This window comes from Gadus morhua, unplaced genomic scaffold, assembly GCF_902167405.1.
Source record: "Gadus morhua unplaced genomic scaffold, gadMor3.0, whole genome shotgun sequence".
NCBI classification, from domain to species: Eukaryota; Metazoa; Chordata; class Actinopteri; order Gadiformes; family Gadidae; genus Gadus; species Gadus morhua.
This window is the reverse complement of record NW_021964085.1, coordinates 10,062-26,691: the sequence shown is the minus strand read 5'-3', so window position 1 is coordinate 26,691 and position 16,630 is coordinate 10,062. Positions and strand designations below refer to the sequence as shown.

At 43.1% G+C, this 16,630-nt stretch overlaps 1 long non-coding RNA gene across 2 annotated transcripts; it reads right to left on the bottom strand.

The window, feature by feature from the left end:
* Positions 1–14,006: 14,006 nt before the first annotated feature.
* Positions 14,007–16,390, bottom strand: LOC115539007 (uncharacterized). 2 transcript variants are annotated; one of them, XR_003975645.1, is made up of 3 exons: positions 16,342–16,390; positions 16,039–16,158; positions 14,007–14,055 (listed from the first exon to the last, which is right to left on the bottom strand). It is a non-coding gene; the product is annotated as an uncharacterized LOC115539007 (long non-coding RNA). The 2 variants fall into 2 exon arrangements; XR_003975644.1 differs by lacking the exon at positions 14,007–14,055 and adding an exon at positions 15,529–15,964.
* Between the last annotated feature and the right edge of the window lie 240 nt (positions 16,391–16,630).

Sequence of the window (16,630 nt, the reverse complement as noted above, 5' to 3'; positions counted from 1 at the left end):
ACCTGGGGACACTCTGTAGAAGGACAGAGAGCCAGCAGGCCGGTCCAGATACACTCCTACTCTGGTGGAGCCAGCGGGGCGGAGAGGGAGGGCTGTCTGTGTACCGTTGTACCAGGCAGAGTAACGACCATCACGACAAACAAGACTCCAGGACTTATTGTTCATTCCAAGCCTGCTGTCAACACCCTGTCCTTTCCTTGTGATTCCTCTGTATGTCACTCCTATATCAACACGTCCTTTCCACTCTACCTCCCAGTAACAGCGGCCAGTCAGAGCCTCTCTACCCAACACCTGGGGCAGGGAGTGAAATCTGTCTGGGTGATCCGGATACGACTCGACCTCTCTAACCCACGTCACCTTCCTGTTGTCCTCAGACAGAGAGAGTCGTCTGTGGGCCGTGTTGGGGTCCAGTGTGAGGTCACAGGCATCTGAGGGAGAACCAGACATGATGAGCTGCTGAACCGCTCTTCATCCTCATCATCTTCATCATCAGTAGTACTGTTCTCCTGCGCTCTATGTACATATACATAGATATGAACACATACATACATATACATATGTACACATTCATAGATACACACACCTCAACAATAAGGTTATGAAAACATCAACAACAATATTATGAATACATCAACAACAGTGTTATGAATACATCAACAACAGTGTTATGAATACACTCATTCATCACTAGTACTGTTCTCCTGAACATGACATGTGAGGGGGGGGGGGGGTCAATGGGATGATAGTTACACTATGCTTCAGACTCCCCCTCCCTCTCCTCAGCCCCCTCCCCCTCACCGCCCCCGTAGCCCCCCTCCCCCTCCTAGCCCCCCTCCCCCTCACTGCCCCCCGTAGCTCCCCTCCCCCTCCTCAGCCCCCCCTCCCCCTCACCGCCCCCCGTAGCCCCCCTCCCCCTCACTGCCCCCCCTTAGACCCCCTCCTCACCCTCCTCCCCATCAGCCCCCCCTCACCCAGGACCGGGACCCTCAGCACCCCCCCAGCACCCCCCCTCCCCCTCAACGCCCCCCCCCCCCCCCCCCTCAGTAATGTGAGGGGGGGGGGGGGTGTCATGTGATGTTATAGTTACTCTATCGTTACATTAGTTTCATTATAGTTATTGCTGGTAGGACCGATACTGGTCCCCTCCCGGGATCCGGGACGGGACAGTCCCCACTCAGCACCCCCACCGCCCCATCACCGCCCCCCTCAGCCGCCCCCCCCCCCCCTCCCCCGAGCCCAGATGTTAGCTGGGCTGATGATTACCATGATACTGTCTTATAATAATCACTACACTATTAACTATCCAATACATAATACATCAATGTAATACCTGCTGGGTTTTATACAAGCAGGTTTAATGTGATGGTCGACAGTATTAATATACGTAAGATACATGATGTCAGCCATCATCTTCATTCCCAGTAGGATGTGACCTCACCTTCTGCTGTGTGGATGGACTTTCCATCTCAATAGTGAGTGTGTGTTGCAATGAATCAAACAGACACTCACATCTCTGTGGAGCTGGTTTCAGCCTCCAGACTCCACCGTGCTCCACACTGGGGGGATGGAAACAAAGTGAGAGCAGCATGTTGAAACATTCACCTTCTTCATCTGCCGTCTTATAACGTTCTACACAACATGAGTGACAGCTGCCTCTTCAAACGACTTCATCTAGCAGCAGCAATGAATCCTTGTAGGAGGACTTTGTCCCTGAGTGGTGAGCTGTCCTCTCCATACCTGAGAGTGTCCAGTCTCCAGCGTGGATCCTCCAGTCCAGCAGAGAGCAGCGCAGCTCCAGAGTCTCCTGGGTGATTGTAGCTCAGGTCCAGCTCTCTCAGATGGGAGGGGTTGGAGATCAGAGCTGAGGCCAGAGAAGCACAGCCTAACTGTGTGACCAGGCAGCCAGACAAGCTACACACACACACACACACACACACACACACACACACACACACACACACACACACACACACACACACACACACACACGTAAAATCCTGTGTTTTTCCAGTCTGCCAACCACTTAGTGAACGTCCTACTCCAAACACAAGTGCCGTTGCCTTGATGACGTAAAAGGTCCTTTTATGAAGCACTTCCTGGTCCATTGAAGGGACCATATTTGTGGATGAAGAATTAGTAATTAAGATAATGAGTACTGGATATTAGGGGTGTGAACGGTTACAAAAAAATGTAAACGTTTACATGACCAGCTTTTTCGTGTACACGGTTAACCGTTTCTTATTAATTAATGAAGCTTTAACTTTGATTTTAAAGTGGACCGCAGTCGCGCTATAGGGGGATTATTTGTTCATCAACATGGCGGATGCGCGAGCAGAATGATAGCAAAAAGAACATTTGTTTGACCGGTTGCCGTGGTTATCTCTGTGTGGTTCATTTGCAGTTGTGGTGTTAATTAGGATGTCGTCAGCTTACTGTTACATTAAACTGTAATCAGAACACGCGGTTATATGCTATCGACCCTATAGTATCGGTGGTATAAAGGCTGGGACGAATTTCAAATTATAAATATGTACACTTTATGTTGAAAGTATAGACCATCGCTATTCCCATTGAAACGAATGGTGCGGTGATTATTCTACAAAACCAGAGCTGGTAAATTGGGAAAAATGAATTAAACTGTAATCAGACAACGCGGTTATACGCTATAGACCAGTGGATCTCAACCTTTTTTGAGCAAACGCCCCCCTGACCTTACCCTGATCCTCTGGCCCACTCACACTCGTGTTATATTGCTTAAAGCTGTTATTGCATCGTTTTTCATTGATTTTGCGTTGGTCACTAATAGCAATGAAAGCCCTCTGAGTCGGTTTTGGTGAAAAAAATATACAAATATTCATGGCATGCAAATGTATCACCTCTGATTGGCTAACAGCACTGTCCATCACTGTAATAAACCTGATTAAACTTCCAGAGCGACGAGAGCGAGAGAGCGAGAGAGAGAGAGAGAGAGAGAGAGAGAGAGAGAGAGAGGCCACGTCTCCCGTCTTCCTTGGGCAACGCGACCGTGACCACGGCACTCCCGCGACTCCCGCCGTGCCCCGTGAACGAATGAATGAATGGCCCGGAACCACGGGCACCTCGGCCCGGGCAACTTGGGCACCACGAAAACAGATTGCGCACAGAGGCCTAATTAGGCCTATATATTTTGTACTTGAAATGCAATGTTTTTACACCCAAAAATTTAGAAAACCATGACAGTTTAAAAAAAATCACGTTCCCAGCACCCCGCCTAGGTTGTGCGAACGCCCCCGTTGAGAAACCATGCTATAGACCCTAGAGTATCTTTGGTATAAAGGCTGAGACGAATATTGAATTATAAATATGTAAACTTTATGTTGAAAGTATGGACCGTCGCGATTCCCATTGAAATTATTATTTTTTTTTTCACGGTTTTTCGCTTACTTATTTTCCCTAAATAGTTATGATTTACTAACCGGTTACACGTGTACACATGTACCCGTGCACACCCCTACTGGATATATTCAGCTTAAAACTCGTTTTGTGTGACAATTGCAAGTTTAAAATAAAAAAAATATATATCTTTCCAGAGACCCTCAAAAATGTTTCTGTTAAGGCTTTCAGGGGGTCTGAGATGTCCAACTAGGGTAAGACCCTCCAAAGACCCCCTGTACTTCACCCTGCTCTAAACTATCACCGTCACGTATAAGGGGGACACTGGGGGGCACTATTATTATATTTGAGCTAATTTTATTTTTATAATTGAAAGGTCAGCTGTTCGCAAACAGTGGCTGTGGACCTGCGGCGGTTATCTGTTCCCGATAGCGATCTCCTATTCTTCGCCATGGCTGTACAGATTGATGAATAGCGGGTGGCTCCATTAGAAAGGAAACGGAGGTTGGATAGTCTGATCTTGATAAAGATAATCTTATCTTTATCCGCGGATGTTTTCCGCGGACCAGGAAGTAAACACTTGGAAGAATGGAAAAAGATGAAAGATGAGTTGGACCACATCAACCGGAAATCCCTGAAGACAAAAGATATGAAAACTATTGAGACAGCAGAGAAACTGGAGAATCTGGAAAACACAAGTTCCAGAGCTCTCATGTTCACAGCTATCAAGGATTTGTTCGCTTTCTCCATGAGAGCTCTGAACCTTTGTAAAACTATTGCAGATACTAAAGATCACAAGTTCTGTCCCACAGGATTTCTCAAACTTTGAAGAGATAAAAAGAAGCAGCTCCATGATGTAATACCTGAATTATTGAAAGCAGCTATGGCTACATTGCCTACTACAGGACAAGGCAACCCTAAAGAGACCAAAGAAGACAAACAGCTTCCTGTCAGACATACTCTCGGGGTTGAAAGGATGGCTGATGGGGTCAGTGGAGACCAAAAGGATCTAGCGCCTATCACGGATGAAGATTGGATTGCGATGAAAAGGGACGTCAAAAGAACCCTTAAAAAGGTTCCGGTGAAGAAAAAAGCTCACCTGGATGAAGCCAAAGAAGCCCTCTCCTTGAAGTACAAGGTTTCCTCGAAATCTGAAGACAGAAAGAAGTTGGATCCCAAACTAACTATCCGGGATATTCCAACTGACATAATGAGCAAAGAGAACCTTGAAGAGAAGCTCCTGGAGAAGAACGAGAATATGAAATCTATCAAGGTTGTGTTCTTTGATGACAAGCAGAGATACGCTGTAATCCAAGTCAGTGCAGAAAGCCGGGAGTCAATAAGGCGAAATGGAGACTGTGTAAACTGTCACTGTCAAGAATTCGGTCACATGGCTAACTCTAGGTACTGTAAAGACAAAGACAAAGACCCTACAAATTTCTACTGTGGGGGGGAGTCACACCTCAAGGGACTTCATGAACAAGAAAGACAACAAGATCAAGAAGATGAAGTGCTCCAACTGTTGCAAGAGCAGAAATCCCTCTGAGAAGAACTCAGCAGCAACACACAAAGCCTCCGACGTCGGTTTGTGAATGTGTGCGTGAATGGTGAATGTGAGGCAATATTGTAAAGCGCTTTGGGTTGCCAATGGTTAGAAAAGCGCTATATAAATGCAGTCCATTTGTTTTGCAGTGTTTGAAAATCGTTTTGCATATTAATCTTACTTTTAGTTGCAGTATTATGTATATTATGGATTGTATTGTAATATATGTCATTAGTTCATCTAAAGCGATGTTTTGTATATAATTAGAAGTTTAAATTTAATATTATGTATATTGTGTTTTGAGGAAAGTAAATATCATAGCGAATAGGAAAACACTAAATTAGGTTTGAGGAAAAATAACCCAAATATCGACATCGGTATCGGCTGATATCGGAATCGAAAATTTAGAGTTGGACAATATCGCATATCGGATATCGGCAAAAAAGCCAATATCGGACATCCCAAGTTTTAATTTTAATATTATGTATATTGTGTTTTGAGGAAAGTAAATATCATAGCGAATAGGAAAACACTTTGCGAGCACGAGAAATAAGACAGCATTTGTGTGCTTGGGGATGTCAGTTGCGTGCTGCTTCAATTTACGTGTGCACTTTATGGATGTAAATCTGTTAAATGTCCTTCTGATATTGAACCTTGTTGTGTTACTGTTTGACCATTGGGTAAAACTGACCTGAGAGTTTCCAGTGTACAGTGTGGACTCCCCAGTCCCAGCAGAGAGCAGCTTCACTCCTGAATCATGCAGATCATTGGTACCCAGGTCCAGCTCTCTCAGACTAGAGGAGTTGGAGCTGAGAACTGAGGCCAGAGCTTCACAGCATCTCTCTGACAGATCACAGCGCTTCAACTTCAAACAGAATAGAGAAAACAGGTTAGGAACTGTGATTAAAATAACTTACATCTACAACTTATTACATAATGAAGAAATTGTGCTTATTCAATATGGGTGTAAAACGTATAACTATATCAAAGTTGTTGTGCAGGGGCAGCAGTAGCTCAGGAGGTAGAGCGGATTGGCTGGTAACCTGAAGGTTTGCTGGTTTCAATCCCCAGCTCCTCCTAGCTGAGTGTTGAGGTGTGCTTGAGCAAGGCACCTCATCCTAACTGCTTCAGATGAGCCAGCTGTCGCATTGCATGGTTGACTCCGCTGTCGGTGTGTGAATGTGTGCGTGAATGCTGAATGTGTGGCAAGATTGTAAAGCGCTTTGGGTGGCCAATGGTTAGAAAAGCGCTATATAAATGCAGTCCAATTTACATTTGTTTTGCAGTGTTTCAAAATCGTTTAGTATATTAATCTTACTTTTTGTTGTAGTATTATGTATATTATGTATTGTATTGTAATATATGTCATTAGTTCATCTAAAGCGATGTTTTGTATATGATTAGAAGTAGAGATGTCCGATATTATCGGCCCACCGATATTATCGGCCCGATATTAGCATAAAAATGTAATATCTGTCAATATCGGTATCCGATTTTTTTTTTTTTTATAGCTCAAATAAATGTTTTCAAATTGTGCAGTACAGTGCACATTGTAATTGACTCATATTTGTGCATTTATTCAATTAAGGTTATTGAGTTTTAGTTAAAGAAACATACTGCTATGTTGCACATAGTTGTTCAGGTACAATGTTTTATCATTTGTGGAGTCAAGTTTACCCTATTTGTTGTGGGCATTGTCAAGATTATCTCAGGGAGAGTGTAATCCAAACTGTTGGACAATATCGCATATCGGATATCGGCAAAAAAGCCAATATCGGACATCCCAAGTTTAATTTTAATATTATGTATATTGTGTTTTGAGGAAAGTAAATATCATAGCGAATAGGAAAACACTTTGCGAGCACGAGAAATAAGACAGCATTTGTGTGCTTGGGGGTGTCAGTTGCGTGCTGCTTCACTTTATGTGCACACTTTTATGGTTATAAATCTGTTTAAATGTCTTCTGATATTGAGCCTTGTTGTGTTACTGTTTGACCATTGGGTAAAACTGACCTGAGGGTTTCCAGTGTACAGTGTGGACTCCCCAGTCCAGCAGAGAGCAGCTTCACTCCTGAATCCTGCAGATTATTGATACTCAGGTCCAGCTCTTTCAGACTAGAGGATTTGGAGCTGAGAACTGAGACCAGAGATTCACAGGATCTCTCTGACAGATGACAGCCCAGCAGCCTTCACACAGAATAAAGAGAACAGGTTAGGAACAGTGATCAAAATAACATACATCTTTAAGTTAGTCAAGAATGAAGGAATGTTATTAGTTTAACAAACATACTAAATAATTAGATGTATAAATGTTAAATAGTTGTTTAGATGAGATTGAAAATGTTTTTTTAAATGAAGACTCCTTCTATATTCTATTGTTGTGAATATTCTCTTATGAGTACTGTAATACATTACACGTTAATAGGGACACCTACAGAGTTGTTTGTATGTTATTATAACTAGTATGTTTACTCTGTTATGAGTAAGAAAAGTAATACATGTAATCCATTTTTTTTTTTTTTTTTTTTTTTTTTTTTTTTTTTATAGCTCAAATAAATGTTTTCAAAAATTGTGCAGTACAGTGCACATTGTCATTGACTCATATTTGTGCATTTATTCAATTAAGGTTATTGAGTTTTAGTTAAAGAAACATACTGCTATGTTGCACATAGTTGTTCAGGTACAATGTTTTATCATTTGTGGAGTCAAGTTTGCCCTATTTGTTGTGGGCATTGTCAAGATTATTCTCAGGGAGAGTGTAATCCAAACTGTTGTCTGAGACCATTAAAAAAATAAAATAAACATGGCACTTTTCCCTTAAATTAAGTTGAAGTATTTTTCTTATTTTGCACAGACAATGTTAACATTTGGAAAGCCTTGTTGCATTCAAGAATGCATCCAGTGGGGCATCCACAATAACATTAAGCATGTTGTGTTGATTCCACAACAGAAGATATGTAATGTTACCTAAATTAGGTTTGAGGAAAAATAACCCAATATCGACATCGGTATCGGCTGATATCGGAATCGAAAATTTAGAGTTGGACAATATCGCATATCGGATATCGGCAAAAAAGCCAATATCGGACATCCCAAGTTTAATTTTAATATTATGTATATTGTGTTTTGAGGAAAGTAAATATCATAGCGAATAGGAAAACACTTTGCGAGCACGAGAAATAAGACAGCATTTGTGTGCTTGGGGGTGTCAGTTGCGTGCTGCTTCACTTTACGTGCACACTTTTATGGTTATAAATCTGTTAAATGTCTTCTGATATTGAACCTTGTTGTGTTACTGTTTGACCATTGGGTAAAACTGACCTGAGGGTTTCCAGTGTACAGTGTGGAACTCCCCAGTCCAGCAGAGAGCAGCTTCACTCCTGAATCCTGCAGATTATTGGTACTCAGGTCCAGCTCTTTCAGACTAGAGGATTTGGAGCTGAGAACTGAGACCAGAGATTCACAGGATCTCTCTGACAGATCACAGCCCAGCAGCCTTCACACAGAATAAAGAGAACAGGTTAGGAACAGTGATCAAAATAACATACATCTTTAAGTTAGTCAAAATGAAGGAATGTTATTAGTTTAACAAACATACTAAATAATTAGATGTATAAATGTTAAATAGTTGTTTAGTTGAGATTGAAAATGTTTTTTAAATGAAGACTCCTTCTATATTCTATTGTTGTGAATATTCTCTTATGAGTACTGTAATACATTACACGTTAATAGGACACTACAGAGATGTTTTGTATGTTATTATAACTAGTATGTTTACTCTGTTATGAGTATGAAAAGTAATACATGTTGTTATGAACCTACAAAGATCTTTTTCATATAATTTTAACCTTATATTCCAGTTGCAATTATATTGTGTAGTGTGTATTGTAATACATGTTATTATTGAACCTACAGAGATGTTTTGGAGGCTTTGACCACTGGCAGCAGCCTCAGAAGACCTTCTTCTGATGCAGAGTATTTTTTCAGGTCAAACACGTCCAGCTCCTCTTCTGATGTCAGTAGGATGAAGGCCAGAGCTGACCACTGAGCAGGAGAGAGAGAATTCTCCGGAGAGACTTCCTGATGTCAGGTACTGTTGGATCTCCTTCACTAGAGAACAGTCGTTCAGCTCATTCCAGACAGTGGAACAGATTGATGCTTCTCTCTGGAGATAGGATCTCCTTCTCTCTTCTCCTTGATGTAAGACACTGTTCCCTCATTGATCTGTGACACTGTTCCCTCATTGGTGTGTGAGCTACTTCCTGTCATTCGCAGCAGACCTGTTTTATCTGAGTGGTCAGTGATCTTTTTTTCTGTTCCAGCAGACCTCGTAGGACAATCTGATTGGTCTCCAGAGAGAGGCCCAGGAGGAAGCGGAGGAACAAGTCCAGGTGTCCGTTCTCACTCTGTAAGGCCTTGTCCACAGCACTCTGGTAGAAGAGGAGTTTTATCTTTCCTCGATGTTGGTGGTTCTTCTGAGAGCAGATTGACACCAGTTATCGATGAAGGACAGAAAGACATAAAGGGCAGCCAGAAACTCCTGGATGCTCAGATGGACAAAGCAGAAAACCTTGTCCTGGTACAGCCCATACTCCTCTTTAAAGATCTGGTGAACACTCCTGAGTACACTGAGGCTGCTCTGATATTGATGTCACACTCTGCCATATCTTCCTCGTAAAAGATCAGGTTGCCTTTCTCCAGCTGGTTAAAAGCCAGTTTTCCCAGAGAAACAATGATCTTCCTGTTCTCTGAACTCCAGTGTGGATCTATTTCAGATCTCCCATGGTACTTCCTGTCCCCGTGTATGGACTGAACCCTCAGGAAGTGGCTGTACATCTGAGTCACGGTCTTGGGCATCTCTTCGATCTGGGATTTTTTGAAGATGTCCTCCAGAACTGAAGCAGTGATCCCAACAGAAGGACTGGGATTGTGACACATGATGTGGAGGCTTCGTGATTTCTTGACGTGGGAGATGATTGTGCTGGCCATCGTCTCCTCTTTGAATCTCTTCCTGAAGTACTCCTCCTTTTTGTTGGTCCGTGAACCCCTCCACCTCTGTCACCATGTCAACACACTCAGCAGGGATCTGATTGGCTGCCGCAGGGCGTGTGGTTATCCAAATGCGAGCAGAGGGAAGCAGGTCGCCCCTGATGAGGTTGGTCAGCAGCACGTCCACCGAGTTTGACTTTGTAACATCAGTCCAGATTGGGTTGTTCTGGAAGTCCAGAGGAAGTCGACACTCATCCAGACCATCCAAGATGAAGACAACTTGGAACCGGTCGAATCTGCAGATTCCTGCTTCTTTGGTCTGAATAAAGAGGTGATGAAGAAGTTCCACCAAGCTAAACTCTTTCCCTTTCAGTAAATTCAGCTCTCTGAAAGTGAGGAGAAATGTGAAGTGTATGTCCTGGTTGGTTTTGCTTTCAGCCCAGCCCAGAGTGAACTTGTGTGTTAAGACGGTTTTACCAATGCCGGCCACTCCAGTTGTCATTATCGTCCTGATTGGTCGAACGTGTCCAGGTAAGGGTTTAAAGATGTCCTCACATCTGATTGGTGTTTCTTCCTTGACTGGTTTCCTGGAAGCTGTTTCAATCAGTCTGACCTCATGTTCCTTGTTGACCTCTCCACTGCCTCCCTCTGTGATGAAGATCTCTGTGTGGAAGTCGTTCAGATCTATTCGCTTTCCTGCTTTAGCGATTCCCTCAAACACACACCTGAACTTCTTCTTCAAATTGGACTTAATTTTATGTTGGCACTCGACAGCAGCAGATCCTAAATGAGAAAAGAACAGATGACATCAGTTAGTGGATGTCATCAGACGCAATCACAAAGTCGCTTACGACGGCAAACAAAAACACAAGACCACAACCCCGACGACGGCAAGACAGACGTCGATTACAGCCGACGTCCGTCTATACTAGGCCTGCAGCGGATTCGAATTGTATCCGAATCCGTTCGGTTCGTTTACCACAGTTCGGAGCATTATGGAGATCCGCGGATTTCGGTTTCATGAAGGCATTGCCTTATGTAGCGTATTTTGCCTACTGTAGCCTACGTCCGATACAAAAGGGTGTTTAGGACCCAGCGGAATGCATTCTCTCCAGTGCTGCCCGAGCCAATGAGACTTTTCCCGCCCCTCCCTTCAGTAACTCTCCAGTGCGATAGCTGTAATAGGTTGTTTTCTGAAGTTCAAGCGCACGATTCCTAGATTTAAAGAAAGTAATTGATACAATTATATTCTAAATATACGGGAGATAAATACAAACGGGTGATAAGCGGGATAACGGCCTTCGAGGTCGACCGGATCGATGGAAATAATGGACAGGTAGAGGCAACTCTGGCTTCATGCTGCGCTCGTCGCCAGAGTTCTAAGCCTCGTCGGCCGTTATCCCTTACATGTGTCAGTGCACCATGTTTTCAAATGCATTTAGGGGAACATTTATTGCACAAAAAAGCCTTGCAAGTTGTCTGATTGCAGTCAATTAACACATTGCAAATAGCCTGTGGGTCTCATTCATTTTTGTGCTTCTCCCCCAAACCCTCTGTCAAAAAAAAGTCTGCCTTTTTACTACCACGGACATGATCCTAATCCGAACCGTATCCGAAACCGAGGCCCAAAACGGTTATCTGAACCGAACCGTGGACACACTGATCCGTTTCACCCCTAGTCTATACTATCTAGTATATTTATTTTATTCGTTGAAAGTTTTATAGAAATTAAAGAACAGCTGGATACATATTTATTTGTATATTATTTTCAATTTTAACATTTTCAATTTTTCAATTTTAACTGTTTGTGTACTGTGTAGTATAAGAATTTTGAAAACTCATTTAACGTGTTTATTTTTTGAAATGCCGAATAAATGCATTTTATTTTCAAACTCAAGAATAATCGTCCAAAAAAATGTGATTCTCATTTTTTCCAAAATTGAGCAACCCTGTCAAGGAGTATTATTTGCACAGCAATATGATTGGTCTAATGATAGTAATAATGATAGTGAATCAGTGTAAAGTGATGTGCTATGCTGATACAACAAGACAGGGTTTCATTACTTCCACTGTTGTTCTGCGGTTGGTCAGCAGTATAATGTTTAACATTAATGTGGCTTCATAACTTTTGGTTGGGGAAGCTGGTCGTGACAAAGACTGCATGTTACAGATTCAAAATGTTCAGGACTTTTCGTTTTTACCAAAGCGATATGATTGGTCTAATGATAATAATGACAATGAATTGGTGTAAAATGACATGCTGATATAACAAGATAGTGCTGCATCTCTTCCACAGAGTTATTCTGCTGTTGATCTGCAGTTTATGTTTAATATTATTAATAATAATAATAATAATTACATTGAATAACACTTTATTTCAAGGCTCCTTTCATGACACCCAAGGTCGCCTTACAATTCATAAAACAATCTAGGGTCAAAACAAGCGAGAGCTGCATCGCCAACAGCATGATCAAAACAAGACATAAGACCCAAGTAGGAGGGGGTAAGAACAGCAGTGAGGAGACCCAGGTAGGAGGGGGTAAGAACAGTGAGGAGACCCAGGTAGGAGGGGGTAAGAACAGTGAGGAGACCCAGGTAGGAGGGGGTAAGAACAGTAGCACAACGGGGATACGAGGGGAACCCACGGTAGGGGGTCATTACAGCGAGAAGGCCAGTGGGAACACATGTGTTTTGAGGAGGGATTTCAATGTTGTCAGGGTGTTTCTTTCAGTTCAGCTCAGAGCCCTAGCACCCACGCTGCTACGAGCCCTAGCACCCACGGTGCTGAGAGCCCTAGCACCCACGGTGCTGAGACCCCTAGCACCCACGCTGCTACGAGCCCTAGCACCCACGGTGCTGAGAGCCCTAGCATCCACGGTGCTGAGGCGGGAGGTCGGGACAGTGAAGACCAGCTGAGGATGATGAAGGGAGCGGCAGGGCCTGTCCTCCTGGAGGAGGTCGGGGAGATAAGTGGGGGCCACGTTGTGGAGGGCTTTGTCGGTGAGCAGAAGGGTTCTAAGGTCAATCCGGTGTTGGACAGGGATCCAGTGTAGTTGGACGAGAACGGGGGTGATGTGGTCGGATTAGTGGGTGCTGGTAATGATGATGTTTAACATTCTTTAACCTGAGACCCCCACCATTACCCTACATATCCGGATCAAACCATTTAACCTGATACCCCACAACAACCCTACATACTGGATCAAACCATTTAACCCCAAAGAGGAAAGATTGACTCCACATTGAAGTTTGAAATGTAAAAGTCTCACATTATGTCATTAAGTCTGAACAGAACAAATAATAATCTCCTACTACTCATCAAAAAGTGTATTTCTTCTCTGTTTTCAAGATAAGAGTCTCACTAACCGCTCGATAGTTTGTCGGCCAGTCCCTTCTGGTTCATCTCCATCAGGCAGAGCATTGTGATGTCCACCACTCCCTCTATGGCGCGCCTCCTCTGCTCCTTCTTCTTACCATCCACCTCCTCCTCCTCCACTCTCTGACCCTCTGAGCATTGTGGGTAATCTGAGAAGAGATCCCTCCAGAGCTTCTTCAGCTCCTTGTCTAGGAAAGCGTGTGCGTTCTCCTCAGCCCTCTGAAACAGAACAAACATCAAGGAGAACTTTACTCTGAACTCACTGAGGACATCAGAAGCATCTTTCCTGGATTCACGTCCCGCTGGACAAGAGATGCTTTCTAATGTTCATGGTGAGCTGAAGTCAAACGTCTCAGTGGATATGTACACACCTTGATCAGCTCTGTTTGATGCTGCCGTAGAGACTGAGCACTGGTAACCTTTGACCTCTTCTGGAGTCTGTGGGTAACACACACACACACACACACACACACACACACACACACACACACACACACACACACACACTTACATTTTTCCTGCCTTGAAAACATCAGTACCAGTAAAGTCTGTTAACAAGAGTCTGCTCTCTCCTGCTGGACTCTTCTAGAAAACAAGAACCAGGATTTATGGATGTTTGATAGAAGCTGTACCTTTATAATATATGATGAATCCTCACCTTGTCTCAATAGACTGATTTCCATCTTTAAAGTTAACAGGTTGTTCCAAAGAGCGGTCACTCTTCATGGAGACACAGCGGGGTCCAGGGGAGTCTGCTTTCTCCTGCTGGACTCTTCTAGAAAAACAAGAACCAGGATTTCTGGAAGTTTGATAGAAGCTGTACCTATATAATCTGTAGGGCTGTCAAGTTCTGGTTGGTTGGTTGACCGATATACACTTGTTGGACCAAATTCTTTGGTCGGACAATGACTGGTGTTCCTTTCATAAGAACAAAGAGCTTCTTAATCAATTATTTGTTGGGCCGGGAGGGACAAATGCAGACCGAAGTGTTTTATATTTGAGTGACGGGCTATATTGTGTTAGAAATAACATTAATTATGAATAGAAATAAGGTTGAAGGCTCCATAGTTTCTGTTTTAATAATCAGATGGTTTAATAAACGATATGACTTATAAGACAAGAGGTCAAACCCTCAGGTTTCTCAACGTTGAACTGGCCCATAAGGAAGTATGGTAGAAATTAACCTTACATTTTATGTTAAACTATGATTATTATTAGGCCTACATATCATATAGATACTTGAATGGTGGAAGATGGCTGATCACCTTTCCCCTATATGTTAGCTGTTATGTGCCGCCAGTGAGTGGGTTCACACTATTCTTATCTGATGTACTCTCTGAAGAACATGCTGATATGCACACCTGTACATCATCTATCTGTTTGCATAGAGGTTAATATACGCTCAAAAGGCACAGTTGTGAACTAGAAAACATGAGAATATGCTGACATTCACACATGTACATCCTCTAGTCTACCTGTTTGCAGAGAGGTTAATAAATGTTCAAAGATACAGTATGACCCAAAAAAAAACATGTTATGCAAAACAATATTTCATGTAAGTCCAACTTTGTATTATGTAATGATTGGGGATATAAGGAGCAGGACGAGAATCATTCTGGAGTGTCTTTGCAAACCTCACTCGGCGTTGTCGTTGCTTGCTCACGGGTAGCAATAAAGTCTCTGTCAATACTTGATCTGGACTCTCCGATTCCTCATGTTTTTAGTTAGTTGAAGTGAATTAGATAAGGCGTTAATAGATTCCACGACAGAAGACCGCTAGTCCTAACAAACTCAACCTTTACTCCGTACAACTCATTGAGTCCAACAAAGTCATCGATCTGGCAGCATTTGGTTAAAAAGGACGACAAAAAAGCATGCAAAGTGTAGAGTAAGTTTGTGGGCAGATCAGCTAAAATGGTACGGCATGAGTACTTTTTTCTTAATATGTCTGTTATTCTTCATCTCCCTTCGTGTTTAACGCTCGCTAGGCTTTGAGTGGGAACCAGTGTTGTTTTTGGCAGGCATTTTAGATTTAGTTTTAGTCTTAGTCTTTTTGACGAAATGGTGACGTTCGTCTTAGTCTCATTTTCGTCATGGAAAAAAGGGGTCTGACGACGTCATTTTCGTTTTCGTCTTGCCTGACGAAAACAACACTGGTGGGAACACATCAGAATTGGCTTCTTGGCACGAATCCCAGCAGCATCCAGTGGGCCCCGTTATATTACACACAGATAAAAGATATAATCAATTCTTCGGTGGTGTCGTCTATAAACGACGCTGCCCGACGCTCCGTGGCTCGTCCGCTGTCTGCTTCATATTGAAGCTCTGCTTTAACCGAGTCGACTTGGACCGAGAGGGGGTCTGAAACCCACTGCCCTTCTCCAAACAGCCCTTATGTGATATTGAGGCTAGCAGGCAGAGTACAACGCACTGTGGTAGATTATGTTGATCCAGAGATAACGTGCACAATATTTTATAATCATCTTTTCACCGTCGACCGATCAATTGGTCAGAGTTGGTTGAATTTAAGACTACAGCCCGAATCATCATCTCTAATCAATGCTTAACTTTTCTCAATGGACTGATTTCCATATTTAAAGTTAACAGGTTGTTCCATAGAGCGGTCACTCTTCATGGAGACACAGCTGGGTCCAGGGGAGTCTGCTCTCTGCTTCTGGACTCTTCTAGAAAAACCAGAACCAGGATTTATGGACGTTCGATAGATGCTGTATTTTAATAATCTCTGATAAATCTTCACCTCTTCTCAATAAACTGATTTCCATCTTGAAATAGCACAGGAGGATGATCCATAGACCAGCCACTCTTCATGGAGGCACAGCTGGGTCCAGGGGAGTCTGCTCTCTCCTGCTTCTCTGGGCTTCAACAAACACACACACACACACACACACACACACACACACACACACACACACACACACACACACACACACACACACACAAACAAACACAGCTTTTACTCAGGCTAATGATGGGGTCATGATGCATCCTTGCTGAGCTCTGAGATGGACAACAGTCACAGACAGAGAGATCCTCTTCTTACCTCTTAGCTTTGTTCCGGCGGCCATGTTCCCCAGACAGAGTGGTCTTAGAGGTAGGACCCCCATCCTCTCTCTCCTCATCCATAGTAGACTGGAGACCTGGACGCAATCACAACTCATCCATCACTTCAATTGCCTTCTGAACTTTAGCTGTTTATTGAGAGAGAAGATCACTGTGACTGTGTCACACTAAAGCATTATGGACGTCATAGACCATCGATATGAACCCCACAACATAACCACACTGCCCTCACTACAGTACAGATGTGTACAGCAGATGACGGATGAATA